The sequence below is a fragment of the Castanea sativa genome, chromosome 11 (assembly GCF_040712315.1).
Source record: "Castanea sativa cultivar Marrone di Chiusa Pesio chromosome 11, ASM4071231v1".
Classification (NCBI taxonomy): Eukaryota; Viridiplantae; Streptophyta; class Magnoliopsida; order Fagales; family Fagaceae; genus Castanea; species Castanea sativa.
Window position 1 is genome coordinate 67,127,516 of NC_134023.1, and position 11,052 is coordinate 67,138,567.

Below are 11,052 nucleotides of genomic sequence, written 5' to 3' on the forward strand. Positions count from 1 at the left end.
CACACTTGTAATCTTCAATGGAAACAACCTGTTTGAACTCATTTGCACAACAACAATGGCTCCTCTAGTAGGATCATAAATCTCACAAACACCCTTTTGAATAGTGATTACATAACCCTTTTCTTGTAATTGGCCAGCACTTAACAAATTGCTTTTCAAGTCAGGAACGTAAAAGACATTAGAAATTGTTTCTACAAAACCATTCTTGGTTTTTATCTCTATATCACATTTTCCCATCACTTTCATAGTGGATCAATCACCAAAACTTACTGTAGAATGAAAGCATTCATTTAAATAAGAAAAAGAAGACTTACTTCCACACATGTGGTTACTACAGCCCGTATCAACATACCAAACATAAGATTCATGTTCCTGATTAGCTTGAACAGCCATTAACAAAGTTTCCACTTCCTTCTTTTTAGCAAAATTCAATTGTGGTTCTTTTTCTTTGTCTGTAGGCAGCCTAGTATAACATTCAGAACGATAGTGTCCAAATTTATGACATCTAAAGCACTCTACCTTGGATTTGTCAAAATGTTGATCTCGTCCTCTGCCTTTGCCCTGAAATTGACCATCATCAGCTTTGAAATGCCTGCTGCCATCTCTATTGCCTCGATCTCCCTTTCCTCTACCTCTACCTCTACCCCTTCCTCAAGAGTTTGAGAAATGAGTAGAGGTAGAAGCCTTTAAAGCTTGCTCCTCTGAAGTTGAACTTCAGTTCATCTTTTGTTCATGGACCAGCAAGGAGCTTTGCAGTTCATCAAGAGAAAATGCATCTATGTCTTTCAATTCTTCAATGGAACACACGACATAATCAAACTTTGGTGTCAGGGAACGCAATATCTTTTCAACAATGGTGACATCTTCCATCTTCTCACCATGAAAGCGCATTTTGGCTAATCTCCATAGTCCTGGCACAGTAGCTGGTGACAGATTCTCCATCCTTCTTTTGTAGAGTCTCAAAATCTCTTCTCAAAGCTTGAAGCTGTGCACGCTTCACTCTAGCAGAGCCTTCATATTTCTTCTACATGGAATCCCAAATATCTTTGGAAGTTTATTTGCTAAGAATTGTTTCCAAGATGGGACGATCAATTGCCTGGAAAAGATAATTTTTTGCCTTCAAATCTTTGAGCTTTCTCCCTTCCAACTCTGTTTTTTGGGCATTTGTCAAGACTATATTTGGTGTTGGTGCTTGAATTCCAGATTCAACAATCGGCCAATACTCTTTGGACCGTAGAAAATTCTCCATTAGCATACTCCAATGGTCATAGTGACCATTAAAACGTGGGATTGCCGCCTGCACAAAAGTTGAATCTAAAGCCATCAATACTATTTGGGGACTCTGTCTCTCTTGCTTTTCTCACTGGCTCTGATACCACTGATACAGAACAAAAGAGACGTATATGAATGGTAAAACTCTCACATTTTTATTGATAAAGAAAGAGCCTATAAATAGGCTTTACATCAAAACTGAAAGCACATGAAAATAGGCATTATAAACCAACTCCTATTAACTAGGAAACAAATAAAACAAACTATTGAACTCCTAAAGACTAGGACAGCAACGTGAGACACTTTCTCAGCATGAAATCTGGTTGAGATCAAATAAAAAATATCTAAAGACTTAGTCAAACTACCAAATATCTAAAGATACTTCCAATAAATATTATAAAATAAAACATTTAAATCTTAACAAAACATAACAATAAAACTTTTCAGCACTATTTAATTCGAAAATTCATATTTTATGCATAATTTTAAATTATAAAAATTTAAAATTTAAATACTTAATTGATGGCAAAGTTATTTATCTTTCATCGTCTTGAAATTTTGCATGTATAAAAGATAACAAGAAAAAATGTAATCTAATTATGAATTTTTCAAAATTCACATCTAAAATATGTTAAATGATATAACATTATTTAAAGTAACATGTGAATGATATAACATTATTTAAACTTATATGGGGTGTAAGTTGATTTTAGTCCAACTATAAATATTCTTTTACATCACTTTACACCCACTTTTCAGTACAGTATCCACAATTATACTCGAAATCTGGACGTGATCATGTGATTGGGGTAAATTTATGCAAATGACCTCCTTTTTATTTATTTTTATTTCACTACAACAAAATGTATTTTTAGTGAAGAAAAAATTCATCACTAAAAGTCCAGTTTTTCGTCACTAAGAACCTTTAGCGACGAAATCAGACTTTTAGCGACGAAATGAGTTTCGTCGCTGAAACCCCGTCGCAAAAAGTCCTAGTGACGAAAAATTTCGTCACTAAAAGTCCGAATTTTTTTAAAAGGAAAAAACTTTTAGCGACGAAAACGTTTCGTCGCTAAATGTTTTCCTCGCTAAAAATACTATTCAGTGACGAAAATATTTCGTCACTAAAAACACTTCAGTTTATTAAATCATATTTAGTGACAAACAATTTCGTCACTAAAACTATTTTCGGGTACATATAGTGACGAAAAAATTCCTCACTAAAACTATTTTTAAGAAAATCCAAGCACATATAGAGACGAAAATTTTCGTCACTAAACCCATTTTTTACAAAATTTTGCTACATTTAGCGACAAAATATTTCATCACTAAAACAATTTTTTGTTGCTATATTTGTGACAAAAAAATTCGTCGCTAAAACTTATTTTCTGTTTTTATTTTTTTCATAGCTTTGATATTAACCTGTAACCTCTTATTACATTATTAAAACCTCAAATTTGAATAACACATTTATTTCAACAACACATTTATAAAAAAAGATCTATACATTCCACAAGTAAAAAATAAAAGAAGTATCAAATTCAAACTCCTTTCATATAATAATTGTTTGCAACACACACAATAACTCAAGATGTTTTATGATAATACAAAAATTATAGCATAATATAATTAGAACTAATGGAAAATGTCATCATATGTCTTCAAGTAATGCCAAAAGTAAATCCCTTAAAAGTCACCAATAAGGAATCTGCACAAATATAAAAACAGTACTACATTAAAAATCTTAAAGTAAAAACATTAACTATATTATAAGAAACATTAATCAACCACAAACATCACAAGTACAATGCTTACAAGTATTGAAATCGAATAAAGTAATATTCATTACATCTCATCAACAAGGTCCATTCATATTTGCAAGAAATTAAACACACTCCCAATATGAATTTAAACCACCTTATAGCACCATGCAAGCCAACCGCTTGCTTCAACACATAAACCCACCACAGAACTAATCACAAACATCACAAGTACAATGCTTACAAGTATTGAAATTGAATAAAATAATATTCATCACATCTAATTAACAAGGTCCATTCACATTTGCAAGAAATTAAACACACTCCTAATATGAATTTAAACCACCTTATAGCACCATGCTAGCCACCCGCTTGCTCCAATATAACAACCCACCACAAAACCAATGACAAACATCACAAGTACAATGCTTACAAGTATTGAAATCGAATAAAGTAATATACAAATTAATCCACCAAATAAATTCACCAACTATAATTCCTAAACTCTAATAATCATACAAGTGTTATTTAATTTGCTATAGACATATACGGTATAAAATCATATCCAAAAAAAGTTAGCATCTCTCATCATATGAAAAACAAGTCTGAAACAAATGAGCTCCCATCTGATACAATTACAACGGTTATATATTCTAGAACCGTGCTTTTCAAAAACTATATAAGTTTTAGAAAGTCAATTAAGCATTTAAGCATTATAAGAGAAAGGTCCACAAATTGATTGAGCAAAGAGAAGAATCAGTTGACTTTCAGCTTATAGTATATGTTAATTAAACTGGGCCGCCTAGAACTTAGAATAAAAGGATTGGGTTCTTCTATTTCAATATTACTAAATTTGCCTAATCAACAAAACACAAATTATATGCAAGAAACGCTTCCACCATCCCTGGAATTTTAGCATATGGAATAGTAAAATACAAATCCAATGGGTTATGGGACCCACCTTCCCACCATCTTCATAGATCAAAATCATACCATCCCTCGAATTTTAGCATAATGGAATAGTAAAATACAAATCCAATGGGTTATGGGACCCACCTTCCCACCATCTTCATAGATCAAAATCATATATAATATAGTATATAACAACGGTGCTACGATTCTGTCCACAAAAAAAAAAAAAAAAAAAGAAAAAAAAACTTTTTAAGCCTTTGTTTTTTGCTTGGTCAATTGGGTTTTCGAGAACTACAAACAGAGGCCAAATAGTATTTTAAAAATTAAAAAACACACACACATACAAGAAAGTTAGAGAAAAGAGAAAGTAAAGTGTAGAGAAAAAAAAATGGGACCTCAATGCTTTTCATTGCAGGCTTGTTTAAGCGGTTCAAATGCTTCTGGACCTCAAGTTTTTGCCTTGAGGCACTCAATCTAGCTGAACAACACATTGAGATCAAACCCCACAAGCATAAAATCACTACCAAGCCTCTACTTGTTCTACCTCTACTACTAAACCAAGAAAGACCTCTTTTTTTTTTTTCTCAACACCACCTCTAAAGTTAGTAGCTTTCTCACACTATACACAAGCTCAAAACCAGTGCAATTTGAAGCAAAGGCTTTGTTGCTACTAGTTGTTACACAACCATTACAACCTTAAGCTAATAAGAAGAAGCTCTCTCCCTCTTTGCTTATCTCACCAAACCTCAAAAGCCCACAACTTTGGCAGTGGGATTGGGTCTTGTTCCAACAATGACCCATACTGTTGGTGCCCGCCGCAAGATCGGCAACGCCGTGGGGGCCACTCCCACCCATACCGCCGGTGCCCGCTGCAAGATCGGTGTCGCCGTCGATCTCTCCGACTACATCCGATTCGACGACGACGCCATCATCCTCCTCCACGTCAACCCCACCTCCATCCTCTTCAGCGCCAACTTGGGCTCCACCAATCTCTCCATTTCCCCTTCCTTGAATCCAATCCAAGGCCCCAAAACCCAAAACAAAAAAACAGAGAAAAGGGAAAGAAAAAAAAATTCTAGAGAGTGAGAGTTTGAGAGACTTACCGGCGGCAAGATGAAGGAGAAGTGAAACGGTGGCGACAGCAAGCTGAAACAGTGGCGACAGCTTGGATCGGAGAGAGCGAGGGAAAGAGAGATCAGGTGAGTGTGAAGTGAAACAACAAAAAGAGTGGCTGAATGTGATATTAATATAAAACTTTTAGCGACGAATTGTATTTCGTCACTATAGGTTACCTTTATGGTCCGTTTGGATTGGGAGAGAGGGAGAGGGAGGGGGAGTAGAGTAGAGTAAAGTAGATTTAACACAAAATTAGCCTATTTTTAGCTAGCACTACTCTACTCCCCTCCACTCCCCCTCCTTTCCTCCTCCATCCAAACAGGTCATTAGCGACAAACTCAATTTCGTCATTGATAATGATACGGATTCTTATAATTTTCTTTTTAGCGATGACTTATTTTCATCACTATTTGTCACATTCAGCAACGAAATGGATTTCGTCACTAATAGTGTTTTGAGCAACACCTTTAGCGACGAAATTTTTTGTCGCAAAAAACCTAAACTTTTAGCGACGAAATAATTCGTCACTGTAGATGAATTAAGTTTGGCACTCACATTTTCGTTTGGCACCCATAGTTCAACACAACATATAGAGACGAAATCTAATTTTTGTCGCTAAATGTTACTAATTTTTTTATATATAGTGACGAAATATAAATTTCGTCACTAAATGGTCTTTTTTGTGACGAAAAAATTTTCCTCACTAAAATTCGTCACTAAAAATACATTTTGTTGTAGTGTTTTTATGATTGTAGGAATTGACTTCTCCCGGATCTGATTGGGTTCACAACATACCAATGGAACTAGAACTAATATCCTCTCTGGACGATGAGGGCGTCCCCAAAGAGAAACAGAAAGTAAATCCAACGGAAGTCCCTTTTCCAAAAGTCCCATTTGCGCTGCGAAAAAACCCAAGAAGAAAGGACTGCTATTTTGATCCCACAGTTATTTCTTTGGGTCCTTATCATCATGGCAAAAATGAACTCCAGGAAATAGAAACGATCAAAACTGAGGCCATGCTCAAGTTTATTAAAGAATCTGAATCTTGCAAATCGTTTCCGGAATTTTACTATAAGGTACGTGACGTGAATAACATCACTAGAGCTTGTTACGTTGATTGTTCAAAGGAAAAGTATTGTGATGACACGCTTGCATTGATGATGCTCCGAGACGGCTGTTTGATTTCATATTTATTGGACATCTTGGTACATAAGAAGGGGAGCAAGGTAATTGAGTTATTTGTTAATTATGGAAGCTTCTTGGGATATGCTTCTGTAATTAGGGACATGATTTTGTTGGAGAACCAAATTCCATTGGCAGTTTTGGAACTTTTGATGAGCCTTAGATACAATGATAAAAAAGATGTACCAAAAATGATCAAGCAAGTCATTTATCAAGTATTTTGGTGCAAATCTCGAGTAGATATTCCAGAATTCAAGGATGAGAAGTCAAAGGATCGATTTCCCCTTCAATGTACACAAAAAGAATTCTCCAAAAATGTTCATCCAAAGAAAGAATTGGCCTGTTTCAGTTTGGGATTTTGTACTATAAGGAATCTAGTTTCAAATACCTCAGAAAAGGAGCACAATCTTGAAGATGATTATCCATCATATCGTTCCCTTAGTGAACTTAAAGCTTAGGGGATCCATTTCAAGCCTATACAATATAGTCTTCGTTCAATTTCTTTTAGTGATGCTAAATTCACTCCTGGCTTTTTCTATGCACAGCTTAAGCTTCCCCCTTTGATCCTTAGTTATGATGGAATAATATTATTGAACAACTTGATAGCCTTTGAATTGAGTGCTGCATGTGAGCCAGAGAATGCTGTTATTACATCTTACATCAATTTACTGAAAGCAATCATTGCCAATCCTGCCGATGTCAAAGAGCTGCGCTCAAAGCGTATACTTCTCAACTATGTAGGCAATGACGAAGAGATGTTTAAATTTTTCAAAGAGATATCCGCAGGCTCGTTTGTTGATTTCCCAATTTTCATAAATATTAGAGAAGATATTGAAAAGCACTGTAGGAGCAACTGTAGGACCAATGTAAGGACCTGGGTGGCTGAAATAATTTACAAATATTTTAGAAACCCATGGTCTACTCTTGGTTTATTTGCTGCTATTGCTGTCGTTGTTTTAACTTTTTTGAAGACTTACTTCACCATCCATCCTGTAAAAGATTAGCGCATGGAATCCATTTGCAGCTACCTCAAAAGACAGCAGATCAAAAATGATTAGCACATACGGCTGCTACAAATGGAAAGATGATATCTACCTATGCCTCCAGTTACTTGTGATATTAATAAAAGATGATTTTTTTTTTTTTAATTTGTTGGGCTTCTAAAGACGCTTTGAATTTTTTTTGATGAACCAATGACACTTTGAATTTTGCGCACTATTTCAATTTAAATTGTCATTGGACCTATTGTTTCTCAATTAATTGGGCACATATACATTGTGTTGTAATTTGCAATAGTGTAGTGGTGTTATTAAGTTCCATTTATGGCACTTCTAGTTACATCAACCTTGTTTAGTGTTTTTTCTTTGAATAAAATTTGGCTACAAAACAAACCAAGAAAAAAAAAATTAAAGCAAATACACCTTGTCTTGTGCCTTTCAGATTATTATAGTATGATGGGTTTGTTTAATGTATGTCTTTAGCGCATATATTGATCATCCATTTTAGAAAACGCTTATGAGAAATTAGAAAAAAAAAATGTCAAAAAAGTTAGTCATTTTTTTTTTAATTTTTCCATAAAAAGTTTCACAAAATAGTTTACTAATATATACTCAAAAGGTATATATGTTATTGAAACCCTAATATTATTATTATTTTTTTCTTTATATTTTGGTTTGTTATTTTTCTGTGCATTTTTGTCCATTCATTTGCATCATTTCACAATAATATCTTCTCAAAAAACCTATGCCTTCTTTCTTTTTCTCACAACTGATCTATTCCGGTTTTCTAGAGAATGGAATTCCTTCACTTGATAGCCCTTTTCTTTGACTCTCTCATTGGCTAAGTTTGCTAGAAATATGACAGAGGAAGCTGAATTATAAGTATTACCTCCTCCAACCATGGCGGCTTGGATTGATTCTCAAAAAATCTTTCTTAATGAAATAACATCAGCATCACCACCACATACATTTAATGTGATAGTCACTGTACAAATATAAAATTCTTGTGAGGTGGGAGGGGGCTCAAGAGCTAGGGTTCAAGTTTTCAAGAAAGAATTCCAGACACATATATACACTTCAATTAGGTTAGAGTAAAATTTTTTATCTTGTATAATTTTTTTTTAAAAAGATCAATGGTAAACAAATTCTATTGACGAGTAGCATATAAATGGTCATCTGTTACTCGCAACCGTCCACTATAGTGACGAGTAAGAGTATGGACGAGCGTAAGTGCATTAATTCTAGGCTGCAATCAATGATCAAGCAATGAATAGCTCGAAACCGTTACCCTCGTCCAATAATACGGAATTAAGGACCAGTTACAAACAGAAAACTTTGGAGTTGATTTGCAATCATTGAGCATTAATTGCTCCAACAGCAACATAAAGGTATACTGAGTATTAACTCAATTGGAGGCTATATAAGGCTAAGAAAGACAGGTAAAAAGATATGAACACACAACTGCTATACAAATTACAGATTTTCCAAAGAGAATAAGCTAACTTAAGCATCAGAGAGTCCTTGGCAGGCCCTAAACCGGTGCCCTTGTTGAGTGCTTTTTGTGACATAGGATTTTTAGGTTGTCCATCATAGTGATGAGGGACATATTGACGAGGGGAACTCCTGCTTCATCAGTTTGGTTCCGTTTGTGGGGAATTCGACAATAAGCCGTTGAATTCTCTATCGACTAAGTTCCTCAGGACCGATGGACTCAACTTCGACCACGCCACCAGATCCGGTGGTAATGGCCCAACAGATTCAAGTAGTCATTGCTAATGTGCAAGAATTGATGAAATAGAACGAAGAATTGAAGCGGAAGGAGTGCCCTGAGACTTTGACTATGTCGCAGTCTCGACGCAATCGCAATGACAACGATGATGAGGCCTAGAGTCCAGAAAATAGCACAAGGGATACTTCAGAACACACTGCGCAGTCAACTCATGATAGTGACCAAATGATGAAGAACATGAGAAAGGAGTTAGATGAGGTTAAGAATGCCATGAAGGGGAAGGCAGCAATAAACTTGGATGGCATGATCAAGAGGACCGACTCACCCTTCACAGCCAGTGTTTTGGAGTTCCCCTTGCCTCCTAAATTTCGTCTCCCTCAACTGGAGGTTTACGATGGCACTAAGGATCCTCTGGACCATATAAGGGCATTCAAAACAATTCTGAGCTTCTAACAGACCCCAGATGAAGTCATTTGCAGGACATTCCCAACAACCCTTAGGGGAGCGACACGGGTATAGTTCAGTAAGTTGCTCGCAACATCCATTGCAAATTTTGACCAACTGAGTGACTCCTTTGTCCGTCACTTCATTAGAGGCCAACACCATAAGAGGCCCACTTCCTACCTGCTAATTATAAATAGCAAGAATGAAAGACCCTGAGGGAATATGTGAAGCGATTCAACAAAGTAGTCCTTGAAATTGATGAGGCTGACGAGCAGGTGATAACGACGACCTTCTAGGCTGGGCTAATCAACCTTGACCTTGTTTTCTTAATAAAAGCTAAGGCCAGCAAAAGTGATCCGGAGGCATCATCAAAGAAGAAGCTAAATTTCACCCCTTTAATATTGCCTGTGGATAAAATTCTCATGCAAATAAGGGACAGCCCTACCCTGAAATGGCCTAAACCATTGAACTTGTCCCTAAAGTGGAGAGATACGAAGAAGTATTGTCGCTTCCATAAGGACCATGGTCATTATACGGACAAATGTCGGCATTTGAAAGAGCAGATAGAAGAGTTGATCCAATGGGAAAAACTTCAAAAGTTTGTTAAGAAAGACTATCAAGCTCGCCAGCGAATAGAGGAGAAGCCCACTGACGACCAAAGAGAGGAAGATCGGGACAATATCAAACCAATCTTGGGAGAGATTAGGGTGATCACTGGGGGACTAGTCATTGGAGGATAATATAAGTCCCAAGGAATGCAATCCAAAGACAGGTGAACAGCGTCCATGTCAAGCACATAATGGCAAAACATCGTTGCACTGGGAATGACGACATTGTTTTCTCTAAGCAAGATGTGAAGGGGATTAGGCAGCCACATGATGACCTCCTCATCATTATGCTAACCATTGAATGATTCAACACTCAAAGAGTGCTGGTGGATAATGGAAGCTCGGTAGATGTAATGTACATGATGGCTTTCCAGCAGATGAAGTTGGATCCAAAACGCTTCAAGCCTTTCAGATCTCTATTGGTTAGCTTCAGTGAAGACTGATATCCAAAGGGCATCATTTCATTACAGATTACAACAGGGACCTACCCAGCTCAAGTGACGAGGATGGTAGACTTCTTGATCATCGATTGTCCTTCGTCTTACAATGTGATTCTTGGACGACCAACCCTTAATTTCCTTAAAGTAGTAACTTCCACATATTGCCTAAAAGTGAAATTCCCGACCCCCCACGAAACTAGAGAAATCATTGGGGACCAACTTTTAGCTCGGGAATGTTACCAAGTGGTCCTGGCATCTAGGGAAAATCACCACTTGGATGGTAGAAGAGGAACCACCCAAACCCATGGAGGAGGCGGAAGACGTTGTACTAGTAGAAGGAGACCCATCCAAATCCACCAAGGTAGGAAAGGAGCTTCGACAGGCTTTGAAGGACGATTTAGTGAAGTTTTTGAAAAAGAACTTGGATGTCTTTGCATTGAGCCATGAGGACATGCCAGGGATTGACAGACAAGTAATAGAGCACAGTCACCCATAAAGCCTCTCCATCTTGTTTGTTCCAACTTGTCGTCGACAGTAAGAGATCCACTTCAGATTGACAATGATGATTTGGGAATTTAGTTTTGATGAAAC

General features: G+C 36.5%; 1 pseudogene; it reads left to right on the top strand.

Moving 5' to 3' along the window:
• Positions 1-5,815: 5,815 nt before the first annotated feature.
• Positions 5,816-7,246, top strand: LOC142616995 (UPF0481 protein At3g47200-like; annotated as a pseudogene).
• Positions 7,247-11,052: the final 3,806 nt, after the last annotated feature.